A 14102-nucleotide genomic window follows, 5' to 3' on the forward strand; every position below is an offset into this window, starting at 1 on the left:
CTAAAGTATCTCCCTGAAGTTCCTGAGATAGCCAAGAATTATTTCTTCAGTATTTTCTCCAAAAAAAAGAAAAAGAAAAAGAAAAAGAAAAAAAGAAAGAAAGAAAGAAAGAAAGAAAGAAAGAAAGAAACCAATACTTTTCAGTGTATGTTGTTCCTTGCTTCAGTCTTAAGGCTGAACAAGGGTAATTGATATAGGAAGCAATGATCAGGATATAGAGAGCTAGATGAACCTTCACCTGAAATTTTATACAGATAAACCATCAAAGGTTTCAAAGGGTTGATATGTATGTTTCCTTGTGGATCAATTTTTAACTCACAGAGAAAATGATTTTTTTTTTTAAAATAGTGAGTCAAGTCATGACAGGCTAAGGTAATGATGCCTAAGACCAGAGTCCCCTTTTCACAAATTCTTTTCATTTAAAAAAATTCTCGGAGAGTGCTTGCTTTGGCAGCCCATATACTGAAATATTCTCAAAGAGAGCAGTTTGCAAAACGTGTAAAACACTAAAATTTGCAGCGGGATTGAAGTTCATAAGTGCTTGGAGATTTGGGCAGGCCCCCAGGTGGCTCCGTCGGTTAAGCGTCTGCCTTCAGCTCAGGCTGTGATGCAGGGTCCTGGGTCCTGGGATCGAGCCTGGGTCAGGCTCCCTGCTCAGTGAGGGGTCTGCTTCACCCTCTGCCTTTTCCCTCTGCCTGTGCTCTCCCTCTCAAATAAATAAATAAAAATCTTAAAAAAAACCTGAAAATTCATAATTGTTACAAATCTTCCTTCTAAGAGAAGAAATGTGAGCTTACAGAGCTGTTAGCATTTTCAAGAAGTAGCCAATGCACTATACAGTCTGACATGTGCTTTTGTGACAGAGTGCTTTATTCCTAAAAAATATTTTAACGTCTCATTTTCTTCATTTCTCATAAACACAAAATTGAATGGTAATAATTTTTTGGATCTAGACCTGCTTTAAAAAAAAAAAAGACATGCATTTTAATACACCTTAACCTCAGTATTACTGTTCGGTGTTCCCCATATATATTCAACTTTTTTTAATAATAAATTTATTTTTTATTGGTGTTCAATTTGCCAACATACAGAATAACACCCAGTGCTCATCCTGTCAAGTGCCCCCCTCAGTGCCCGTCACCCAGTCACCCCCACCCCCGGCCTCCTCCCCTTCCACCACCCCTAGTTCGTTTCCCAGAGTTAGGAATCTTTATGTTCTGTCCCCCTTTCTGATATTTCCCACACATTTCTTCTCCCTTCCCTTATATTCCCTTTCACTATTATTTATATTGCCCAAATGAATGAGAACATATAATGTTTGTCCTTCTCCAATTGACTTACTTCACTCAGCAGAATACCCTCCAGTTCCATCCACGTTGAAGCAAATGGTGGGTATTTGTCGTTTCTAATGGCTGAGTAATATTCCATTGTATACATAAACCACATCTTCTTTATCCATGCATCTTTCGATGGACACCGAGGCTCCTTCCACAGTTTGGCTATTGTGGACATTGCTGTTATAAATATCGGTTGCAGGTGTCCCGGCGTTTCATTGCATCTGTATCTTTGGGGTAAATCCCCAACAGTGCAATTGCTGGGTCGTAGGGCAGGTCTATTTTTAACTCTTTGAGGAACCTCCACACAGTTTTCCAGAGCGGCTGCACCAGTTCACATTCCCACCAACAGTGTAAGAGGGTTCCCTTTTCTCTGCATCCTCTCCAACTTTTTCAGATATATTCTTTTTTTTTTTTCAGATATATTCTTTTAAAGCAACTTTGAAACGGAGGTTAATGTCTAATCTCTTAACTGTATCTACACTATTCAAAAATGAAGAAAATAAGGCAAATAGATATAATTGATACACCTAAAAGATCAAAGCAATATAGAGGAAATAATATCAATGACACTTATTCATACTCCACACATCCTACCTGCCTGATTCATATGTTAGAGTATAAAAATAGGAGAAGGAAGTTGAAAAAATGAATTCCAGGTAGTTTTAATTATGCATTTTATTCATGCGTTCAGCGCTTATATTTTAAGTAAGAGGTATGTTCCAGGTATTGCTCTAGGTGCTGAAGATATAGCAGCTACTAAGACAAAATGTCTGACTTAGGTACTAATTCTCATGACAGAGATAAGAGATAAATATATAAACAGGTAGATAGTATAGTTGCAGGGGCACCTGGGTGGCTTGGTTGGTTGTGCATCTGCCTTTGGCTCAGGTCATGATCTCAGGGCCTGGGGATTGAGCCCCGAGTTGGGTTCCCTGCTCAGCGGGTAGTCTGCTTCTCCCTCCCTGTCTGCCCCTCACCCCCTCATGCTCACTCTCTCTCTCTTAAATAAATAAAATCTTTTAAAAAAATTAAAAAGTAGTATAGCTGCAGATAGAAATGGGTTATATAAGGAAAATAAGTAAGATAAGGTGAGAGCAAGTGAGGGTACAAAAAATGGTGAGAAGGCTATTCTAAATTATCTCATTGGAGATCTCTCTGATGAGATAGTTGAGAAGACACTTGAAATATTGAGAGAGAACCATGTAAAGTTGTGGGTGAAAAGTATCTCACACTAAGTAAATAAGTAGTTTAAACAATCTGAAACGAATGAATAAATAAATAAGATCTTTAAAAAAAAAAACAATCTGAGATGAAGAAGAGCTTGTCAAGAAAGAGCAAAAAGGCCTCTATGGATGGGGCATATTGGGTAAAGTCAGAGGAGATGGGATTGGAAGGGGAACCAATGATCAGATTATATGGGACATCGTAGGCATAAATAAAGAACTGGAATTTTTCACTAAATATTAAGGAAAAATATCAGAGTTTTAAGTGTAAGTGTGTGTTCACATTGGGTCTAATGAGTATAGAGAGGAAAGGATGTAAGCAGAGATACCAGTTAGGGGGTTGATGACGGGGGACAGGACGGTGGCATGGGCGTGACGGCGGTAGTGGTTCAGGAAGCGAGGAGTGATATGATTCGGGATGTATCTGTATGTTCACGTCTCAGGGATGCCAACAGATGGATACAGAAGTAACGAATAAAGAGAAATCAAGATCGAGTTCTAGATTTTTAGATTGGCTGACTGGCTGAACAGTAGTGAATAAGCGAGGATAAGAAAAATGGAAAAGCTGTTTTATGGAGAGAGTGGGGAAGAGATGAAAATTGTTTTTTGTTTTTTTTTTAAGACATGTAAGAATGTTTGAGGTGTCCGATAGATAACCAAAAGGGGGTGTCACGCAGGCCAGCAGATGCTCAAGTCTGGAACTCAGTGTAGGGGAGAAATCAGATCCTAAGTCTTTTAAACACCTGCATAAGAGTTGAATGTATTTTAAAATGCATAAGTATGAGGTATTTAGAGAGGAAAAAAATACAATCACTATTTGGAATGCTCCTGAGTTTTAAAAAAAAAAAGTTTTATTAAATTCCAGAACGGCATGTTGACCTGTTCACTAAATATAGGGGAACTGTTTCATTCAAATATCTCTGGGACACATTCTATTTCTTCCAATGATGATGGATGTTTTTCGATTAATAATAATATATTTACATTATTTTACTGTTGTGCTTCCTTATACTTCCTCAAGTAGCATTTTACCACAAATTTTAAAAGATGTTTGTGTTATTATTTTAAGACAGAAGTTCATTTCTCCACTCAGAGTCAACACAAAAAATAATCTGATTTCTATGATACATATATTTTTAATGAAATGATGTGAATATGAATTCAGGAAACATGTCTGTAGAGGAAAAGCTAGTAGGTTTTTTCCCAAACATGCTACCTTCTTCCAGTAGATCGAAAAGGTGTTAGATTACTAAGGGAAAGAAATTTAAGTAAGTGGGATTTTTGACCTGTGGACATTAAGTGTCCCATCTAGACATTCTTCTCAATAGGATAGAATCAATCTCCATCAGTAAAAAATCATGGTTCCGACACCTGTATCAAGGAACCATCACACAGAATGTTTTAGACAATTTGAACAAAACATTTGTCGAAACATTTTTTTCTCAAAAAAAATCCCCATCAGCTTTAATTTTCCATGTCACCTTACCATATATGTGAGGATATTGCTTTGTGTAAACTCCAAGAATTTAGGATATGTGCCATTCTATTCCTTAAGCCAATGTATATAGTATTTTTTTTTGGTCTCATATGAAGACTATTGTTTATTGGGTAACTGTTAGCAGACAATCAATCTTTATTTAGAAAGCTGTTTTTATTCACATCACATCTTAAAGGCTGTGGAATAAAAGGCATAAAAATACCAATGACAGATAAAACAGAGAAAACGACTCTGAGCAAACTCTTCTAGAATAGTGAGGTGCATATAAATTATGAAAACACTAAAACTTGATCAAAAAAGAAGGTCTTTAACTTTCATTTAAATGCATGAACAGATGTGGCAGGCCTAATGTCAATGGATAAATGGCCCCAAAATGTGGAATATAAGAGCATGATCTCTGAATATTTTTGAGCTCATGCCAGGCATGGCTGGATTTCCCCAACAGTAGAGGAGTCCAAGACCCAGGGAGCATGGGGGATGGTCTTCTCTCAAAGCCCATAGCACCTCGACCACCGAAGGCTGTCGCTGGCTCTACGAAAAGCATGGTTATGACTTGAAAATGGGGTCGACCCCTCTCAGTCACTTGTGCCTCGGCTCAAAAACGAACACCCTGCGAGGTGATTTGGAACCACAGCTCTAATTCTTATACACTTTACTCTTATTGATAAAACTCTATAAAAATCTATGACTCTGTTGCCTCAACAGCTCATGTGGTTTGATCCAGTTTGTGTGTGTGTGCATGCGGGCGTGTTGACACCGAATTTCTGGTAAAATGTTGAAGTCGGGTCCATCTGCCGGATGTTGTAGATACATGACAAGCTTGAGCTTTATGGAAACCACGTGTCACGGTGGCTTGTGATCTCACAAGTGTGTGAGGGTGCTAGGGACGGTCTCTGAACGACTGGAAGGTTGTATGTAAAAGGCAGTTTGAAGCCTTGCAAACTTCAAGAACAGACAATAGTTAGACTTTGTAGGTCGACATATTGATTGTGTGTTTAAAGTCATTGATTATACAATCTTGAACGCGGATAACAGCTGAAAATCATATAGAGCTTTACAGCTTACAAGGTACTTATATTTAAGTAATCTCATCGGGGCGGCCCGGGTGGCCCAGCGGTCTAGCGCCACCCTGGGCCTGGGGCGTGACCCCGGGGTCCCGGGATCGAGGTCCACGTGGGGTCCCTGCATGGAGCCTGCTTCTCCCTCGGCCTCTCTGTGTGTCTCTCATGAGTAAATAAATAAAATCAAAATAAGTAAATAAATAAATAAAATACTTAAAAATAAATAAATAATCTCATTTCATTTTGTCTGTCATTCTTGGAGGTTTTTACTATGACCCAAACAAAACCTACCAGTTTAACTTCTGTGTATTTACTGTACTTGTTTGCTCTCTTTCCTCTGTATTTCTTGTTGCATTCTTTACGAATTTACAACCTCTCACCTGGACTACAAATAATCTGTGAGTTACCTTCCTGCCCGTCACATTCCATTTCATCCTCCACACTGAGACCAGAAGGACTTTCTAATATAAAATCTCTGAAAAAAACCTTTTGCTGGGGCGCCTGGGTGGCTCAGTGGTTGAGCATCTGCCTTTGGCCCAGGGTCCTGGGATCGAGTTCCGCATGGGGCTCCCTGCATGGAGCCTGCTTCTCCCTCTGCCTGTGTCTCTGCCTCTCTCTCTCTGTGTCTCTCATGAATAAATAAATAAAATCTTAAAACAAAAAGAGCCCTCTGGTGATCACACATTTTTTTCCAGCCTCTCCTCCGTCCCACCCCCGGCTTCTACACACCTTTCCCCCACTCAGGCTATAAGGAATCACTTACCAGATCATGATGCAACATGTTATTCCGTACCTCTGTCTTCTTCATCATGCTTTTCCCTCCCCTGAAATGCTCCTCACTGCTCCTGTACGTACTACAAGCTGTGCCCCTCTTCCAAATCCTAAGTAAAGGGTCAAATTCCCACAAAAGTTGCCCCTCTCTGCACGCAGACCCCGTGACCACTCTGTGTGGGGTATGCCCACTGCGCTCACAGCTCTCGTGTTCAGGTTTGTCTCTCCCCCTCCCCTAAGCAGGTCCTTGAAAGACGGGCTGGCTTCCTTTATCACTGTGCCTCAAGTTCTAAACAGAAAAGAAAAAAAAAAACCTTCAATATGTACTGAATATAAAAATAAGAAAATCACGATCATTTGAGTTCCAAGACTAGTATTTCTTCTACATCATATATATAAAAATATGTTTACTGATTACGTATGCAACGCCTAATGTTTTTTAAAGCAATTGACGTTTTATTTTACTTCTGTAATTTCTTACAAGGATAGAACCACTTTAATGTCCATTCTACGGACCATATAACTGACTCTGAGGTGTTAATTGTCTGGGGTCATACAAATAATAAGTGGCCCAGGGTCTTACTTACTCCAGAGACTCTGAATTTAACTGCCGTGTATGTTTTTATAATAAAAGTAAATGTGGGGAAAGTTATACTTGAGTCACAGCAGAACGTAGATGTAAGGATTTACCTTTTTGAGACCTTAATTCAAGGAGTTATTAGTGTCAATCGGAAACCAACAGGATCTCTCCCTCCTTTCTCCCATTCCTTTTCTTCTATATAATGCTCCCCACTCCCCAAAATCTACAATATACAAGATTTGTGTAGAATTATAATGGACTCTGTGCAGGGAAAAGTACATCTAAAAAAAAAAAAACAAAAAAGAAAAACAATGAGTAAATCTTTGTCAGCTTACACACTGCCTAATTTAAGCCTGAAATTCTTAAGCCGACTTGTCTCCCCTGCAACCCCAAGGGTAAAAAGTCCTGTGCCAAAGATAGACTTTATCTCAAGTGTCAGAAGAGAAGTTTTTTTTTTTTAAAAGTTGACCTCTCTCTGAGCTCATCTTGATACTGAAGGGTTTTTTTTTTTTTTTTTAATTCCGTGTGGTAACCTGGTTTTGCATATAAGATTCATGCGAGCAAATATTTTGGGGCTAAAAACAGCAAAGCTGCCTTACTATTTTCTTTAAACTCCCAAGGAAAAATTAATAGGAACCAGATGTAGGCATACGGAAGTATATCTGCAGAAACACCTTTCTGAATCAAAACTGAGAGGAAAAGGCAGGCAAACAAAGGAAAAACTACAAATCAAATTAACTCCAGGAGCCTGACACCTGGTCTACAGGGTGCCAGGAGCATTTATGTTTGACCAGAAAGGATTTCAAGGCCTCGAACTATTTCAAGGGCACATGCCACTTGCATGTTTTGGGAGACAGCTTTTTAAATAAAGGCCAACAAATTCATTTATATATGAATACTTGAGATTTTGTGTGGGATTCAGACACACACAAAGAGTTAACATAAAATAACACTGAATTTACCTTGTCAAAGTTTACTCCTTTTTTTATTATTATTTCTTGTCATTTAAATCTAACTCTCAATGTATCAAGAAAATTGTCACCGTTTTTTGCCATCTGGGTCCAGGGGATCTGTTAAAAAAAAAAAAAAATTGTCACTTAATGATTCACTGAAGTAAGAATAAAGAGTGGAAAACAACTGCCAGAAATTTTGAAATACATTTAAATGTTACAAACGTCACTTTTGTGACAAGTAAATTTGGGCACATGCACATCATAAAAGGTGAAAAATATGTCACACCTCCTTTTAGCAAAATAGAAATAGTCCAGGTTTTACGGCAAAGCCTTGCCCAATGTGGTTTTCCCTGTTTTATGACTGGCTAGATGAACTTCCCATAGTCCTTTTTGTTCTTGGAAATACAGTGCTCACTAGAGATTCTAGAAAATCCATCCAGGTCCTGCATCTGAAGACTCTTCGTCTCAGATTCCACTGACCGAGATTCCACTGACAAGATCCACTTCCTATCCGTGATCCAGTTCACTATCATTAGGGTACTGCTATCCGTCCCTTTGAATTTATCTCCTGATTCATCTGATAATCGTAAAACATCTCTCTCTGCCAATTTTCTCCTCTATGCCATTAAGAACAGAAAATGAAAATTTCTGGGTTCTCAAATGTCCCCAATAAAAGCTAAACACAAAGGACAGTGATGGTATCTCCAGGCTTCCCTTACATCTTCTTAAAGATGAGGCAATATTTTGGGAAGCAGATTAGTAGACGTGAACGATAATAGTTCTTTCACTATTGTCCTAGTCATTTTTTTTTGTCTTTGTTTGTTTGTTTGTTTGTCCTAGTCTTTTAAGAGAACCATAAACATTAGGTAGACGTTTTCTCAAAGGGCTATTATAAATATTTTAGGCTTCGGAGTTACATGGTCTCCACTGCAACTACTCACTTCTGACGTGGAAGCGAAAGCAGCCGAGCACAATACATAAGTGAAACGCGCCTGTGTTCCAAAACAAGGGTTTTTGCAAAAAGAGACAATGACCTTGAGTTTGCCTCTAGTTTACATGCCTCTTTGTGCCTAGATAATTTCATCATTCTTGTTTCTTCATATTTATGCCTTTAAAAATAATCGATAATTATCAATAAAACAGTCCTTCTAATGATGAAATAGAAAAATGTTTCAAGATAAAGAAAAAATAAGGTCACCAAGATCCTATGATGTAGCTTAGATTTAGGCATATGTCCAGTGAATCCATAAGATACAATGAACTTTATTCTATTTTAGAATAATTAAATTTTCATTTTGTTCTTTGAGGAATCCTCAGAAAAAATACCTAAGTTAAGAAATACCAATTTTACTAGTAGTTGGTATTACTCAAAAATAAAATTTGATCCTAAAATTTGGTGCGGTAAATCCTGATGATATATTAAGGATCTTTTATGTATGTGTCATTGCGTTAAATGCCAGTGATGGTACATTTACTCACGTTTATATTTTTCTACAGAATGCAACATCTAGGTACCAGGCACAAGTAAGAACGATGCAAGTCAGGAAGTGTAAAAAATGTTTAAGGGCTATGTTAAGGATGTATTCACAGTTGACTAAAATTTAATATCAGTGGCGGCTGGCTTTAAAAATATAAATAAATAAATAATAATGTGTGGCAAAAATAGATGTCGATGTTCATAAAGAGTGAAAATTGGCAAAGTTAGGGTGATATCATGTAAAAATGATGTTTTAGGAAATATTTAAAAAGTGAGGTTAGCAGGCAACGTATAATACTCTGAGAATGGGGACAAATCAAGGTTCAAAATTTCTTTGAAAAATAAAAATTTAAGAGCAGTTCCAGATAAATGAAAGAAAAGGAGAGGTAAGAGAAGATGAGGTTAAGTGCAGAAAGGAAAACTAGAGTTACTTTAATAAAAAAAAATTATAATTAATCTGCAAAAGATTCTGAGACTCCCTTACTTTACTGCCTAAATTTGCTCTCACTTTTACATTTACTGAGATTTTCACAAGAAAATTAATCTCTCACTTGGTGGCAATTGCCAGATGCCCATCTGTGGAACACAAGGAGTAAAAGCATCCCACCCACCAATTTAACAGCTTGACTTAAGAAAATATGAGACAGCTCTTGATGGGAGAAGACAAACAAAAACAAACCTAATGGACATTAGTCAGATTAGGAAAAAAAAAATATGTTCAATTGAACTTCTTTATAACTTGAATGCAAAGAACTATGGGAAAAAGAAAGCAAGAAAGATGGAAAGAAACTCGATTTTGCACTAAACAACTTAAAACCAGTTTGGCGAGAACCTCTAATGAGGTTTTTTTTTTTAATTTAGTATCATATAATATTCAAATTGCCAAGGGTTTTCATTAGACTCTAAGACACTTTTCTTATCATAGGAATGGTAAATCCTAACACATTTAGGTGTGCCAGTTACAGCTCTATATTTGTGTAAAGATTGTTTCAACAAAGATGTTTCTAGAACAGACTTTGTATGTTTTGGGTTAATGTGCCATCATATATACATCTCCAGCCCCAGAAGCTCCTTGAACATAAATGCTGAACAAGACAGTCAAGAGCCTTGTGTATATAACAGTACCTAGGATCCATCTCCTTTTAATCACACAGAGGCTGCGTGGCCTAGTAATTAGAGCATAGATGCTGGAAGCTTCCAGTCCACTTCAGCTCAAATATTAGCTTTATTACTGTCCCATAATGTTTTCTTCTGTAGGCTTTATATGCTTCAGTCTCTTAAATATAAAATGGGGATATTATTCATACTTCTTCATAGGATTGTTGTAAAGAGGAATTGAGTTGATATCAAATTCCTTGGAGTTAGAACAGCCATCTGGCCCAGATGAAGTGTTTGATAATGATGATAGTGACAGCAGCGTCACCTGAGGAACTTACATGGGTTAGGAATGCGAACTGCAATGGAGACTCAAAAGAGACTTGAGGGTAGAGAGAGACATTCAAGGCTGAAAGGGTGTTATGGATTAACGTGTTTTGTTCAGAGAACCAACAACGGTTCACTGTTGTCAAAGCTTAGTTAGGAGCATTGAGAGGCAGTAAGAACTTTTATATAAAGATTTGATGCTTAAAATCCTCTCAAAATACATTTTGAAATTAGGTTTATGATCTTTCTGTGGAGTGCATGGCTTGCTAATCTGAAAAAAATTTTTTTAATTAATTTTTTTTAATTTTTGCTTTTAAAGCTAGAACTTCAAAAAATTCTTAAAAACTAACATTTAAAGATTTAAAAAATTTAGGAGTACATCGTGTAAAAGTACAGAGCTTCATTTCATTAGTAATATTATCACATTTCAGCACCTTTTCGGGCAAGCAGAGTGCTTACGCCCTATTACATGCCTTCGCCATTGGTTAAAGCTACACTGGCAGTAAGATTTTGATGTGACACATAAAAATGCCAACTCTAAAAGTGTTTTAGAGGTGCATTATGGGAGGTAGCCATTATTGATGGTTTTGCAAAACAAAAGTACATTTTGGAGACACTGTGTAACAGAGAGAAAAATCAGAGTCAGAAGCTTTGATGCCCTAACTCTGTCACCGATTAGTTGGACAATTCACTTAACATCTCTGGCCTTTGTGTTTTTATCAGACCTGAAGATATTATTTTTTATTCCTCCTTTAAGACTGGTTAAGCGTTAAAAAAAAAAAAAAAAAAAAAAAAAGCCCTGGGTTTTTCGAGTCTATGTTCAGCTGCCCAGGTTTACTCGGATGTGTACCAGCAACCCAAAGGCCTGTTTTCCTCGTCAGGACAGGTCCAAGCCAAGGAACCAATATTACTGCCATTAAATATATTTAAAGACTAACATAATAGAAGTTCCAGAAGGCATCTGTGTCCAAAGGAAACTCGAGTTGTCAGCACCGTAAACTTACTTTAGTAGATGAGCTTTCTTCGGAATCATCTGCATTTTCAAGCAGCACTGCTACAGCATCCGGCCTGATCTACTAAGATAAATTTTTACCGTAATTAAGGCTTTAATTAGAGAAATTGCATGTCTTTAAAAAGATTTTTATCATGTTGAAATTGAATGTCCTCGAATTTACGCATGTCATTATTTTCAAATCTTTCTGCGAGGTAATTGTTCTGGATTAAAAGAGACTAGATAAGGAGACATGACAAGTAAATGCAACATGTAATCCTTGATTGGCTCCAGAAAAAAAAAATGCTAGAAAGGACATTATTAGGACATTTGACAATATTTTAATATGGATTGTATATTAGACAATAGTATTAGCCAATTCCTAAACTACTGAAAACCCTAAATTTGATTATTGTATCAAGTGATGTAAGAGAATATCTGCTCTTACGGCTACATACATGGAAATATTTAGAGGTTACAGGGTATGATGTTTGTAATCCATTACCCAGGAAAAACAATAGTTCAGATTACTTTGTGATATGGAAATTCCAGCGGGAGAGGGAGGGATGGAGGGAGGGAGAGGGAGGGTAAACGTGGTAAAATGTTAAGTAAACTTGAGGAAGAGGAGATCTATAGAAGTTATTTGTTATATTCTTGCAATCCTCCCATAAATTTGAAATTTCTTTAAAATAAGGGTTTTTAAAAGTGTTAATTCTTGCCGCGTCCATATTGCCTAATCAGGAATTATTTTCTGTGTTCAAGTTTACATTTTTCTGGCCCTTCCTTATGTCCATATATAAGGCAAACATGCCCTTCTCTGCACCACCCTGCACATCCTCCCAGACAGAGAGGGTCCAGCAACATTCTTATATATATAAAATATATATACATTAAGAAATAGCTTATAATCCACAGGGCAGTGTAATCTTAAAAGTATTAAGATGTTTTCTAAAACATATTTCTGTATTATAAATATATAGAAATAACTTCAGAAAGCCTCTGGAGCCCTTCTGTAGATCAAACTGGCTCAGAACAATTGATATATAGAAAGATCCACTGTTTTAAAAAGGCTGTATTATGTTAAGCACCAAAATCTGCATTAGTATCCTACACAACTTACTAACTGTAGTTAGCTCAGGATTACAGTGTCTGTCCCTCTAGAAGATCATAAGCCAAAGTTGTCATAAATGCCAAAATTCACTGAGTTACCTTGATTCCACAGTTTAGCAGGGAAGATTAAAATTGTAAATTTATTTTAGACATTGCAATTTGAGCATGACATCCTTATCTAATATCAAACTGTGGCATCTCCGAATCTCATGCAAGGCATGATAATCAGTTTTTAAATGCAAATCCTGAAATACGGATTTTGGTAGAGAATGAATTTGAAACTTCAAGCAAACATTTCTCCTAGCAAACTGCTGGCAAGAAGGCATAGTACTACATAGCTTATTTCTGACATAAATCATGGTCCAGGGAAAGTAAGAAGACCCTACCTCCATATGTTGCCTCCTTCTCTGATTTACTATTTGCTTATTTTTAAATACCTGAGTAAGTAAAGAAAAACAAGTAAAATGCTAATTTTTATAAATAAAAGTGGATTTCGTAGGCATCAAAATCATTATAGAAATTAAAATTTTCAACTAAAATGAACATCTACAAGTAACATCTCAGATATTAGGCAAGATAATTACAATATCCAGCTGGCATTCAGTAGATGAATAATCTTCCTAACCCTCAAGGTGCTTCAACAAGATGCCCTAGGCAGTGGAGCAGATTGGTTTATAATAACAAAACCCTCAGTCACCCAGTTGAGGATCTAACATTTGAACTTTGCAGGCCAATATATATGAACTTACTTGACCCTTAACTTGAAGAAACCTATTTTCTCAGATTCCTCAATTCATGGAAATTTAGTTTTAAAAGAAACATTCAGAAAACATGAATCTAGCTGTTTTTGCAAATGTGAATTCACCTTCTCGCCCAAAGTCACCTGATAAATTAGTGGCAGAAGTGGGACAGCAGCTCAACTCTTTTGGCTCCCAGGCCTACCCCTGACGCACTCTGCTATCTCGCTTTCCTACTTTATGGGAACACAAAAAAATGTGTGACTGTTAAAAACAAAAAAATTGTTTTGTGGATTTTCAGTCCTTGGTAAAAACCATTAGATAAATGTAAAATGTGTTCCTCTTTGAAAGAGCCGGTCTCTCAGTATGTATGTTACAAGTAAATAGGAAGAAAATTATCAAATAATCAAAGACAAAATGCCTACCTTAATTAGTACAACATATATATTCTAAACCTAAATGATGTACGTATTCTTTGAAGATCACTTATTTTTGAAGAATTAATTCCTGTTATTTCCTTTGCACTGAAAAAATAGAGTATCTATTTTATTTTATTTCATTTTTATAGCAAAGGCTTAAGTATCTTCGACGCTGTGAATTGCAACAGGACTTCTAACTTCTGGTTCCTTCTAACTTCTTTTTGTGGCATGGCCCTGATTGAACAAGACTTTGAGTACATTTCAGTAAGTAAGGCCACCTAGTTAAATGGGACAAGTAGATGAAAGGTAACAAGGGGATGACGAACTTCAAAGCAAACTTTCGACAGCGTGATAATGTCTCCATTCTAAGAGTAAATATAATAAAATACGGGCAGGAAAACCCAGCTACGGTCCTGATTATTTGAATTTCAATTAATGTGATGATCTGCTTGTATATATTTTGTAGTATATTTTATTGATGACCCTTCCCCATTAAGTAGAGGATTTCGGTTCCAACTCGCAC

At 36.9% G+C, this 14102-nt stretch overlaps 1 long non-coding RNA gene across 1 annotated transcript; it reads right to left on the reverse strand.

The window, feature by feature from the left end:
* Nucleotides 1–4192: 4192 nt before the first annotated feature.
* LOC111097603 lies at nt 4193–12774 on the reverse strand. Its single transcript, XR_005365148.1, has 4 exons — nt 11327–12774; nt 7433–7540; nt 6581–6751; nt 4193–6179 (listed from the first exon to the last, which is right to left on the reverse strand). It is a non-coding gene; the product is annotated as an uncharacterized LOC111097603 (long non-coding RNA).
* Nucleotides 12775–14102: the final 1328 nt, after the last annotated feature.

This window comes from Canis lupus, chromosome 10, assembly GCF_011100685.1.
Source record: "Canis lupus familiaris isolate Mischka breed German Shepherd chromosome 10, alternate assembly UU_Cfam_GSD_1.0, whole genome shotgun sequence".
NCBI lineage: Eukaryota > Metazoa > Chordata > Mammalia > Carnivora > Canidae > Canis > Canis lupus.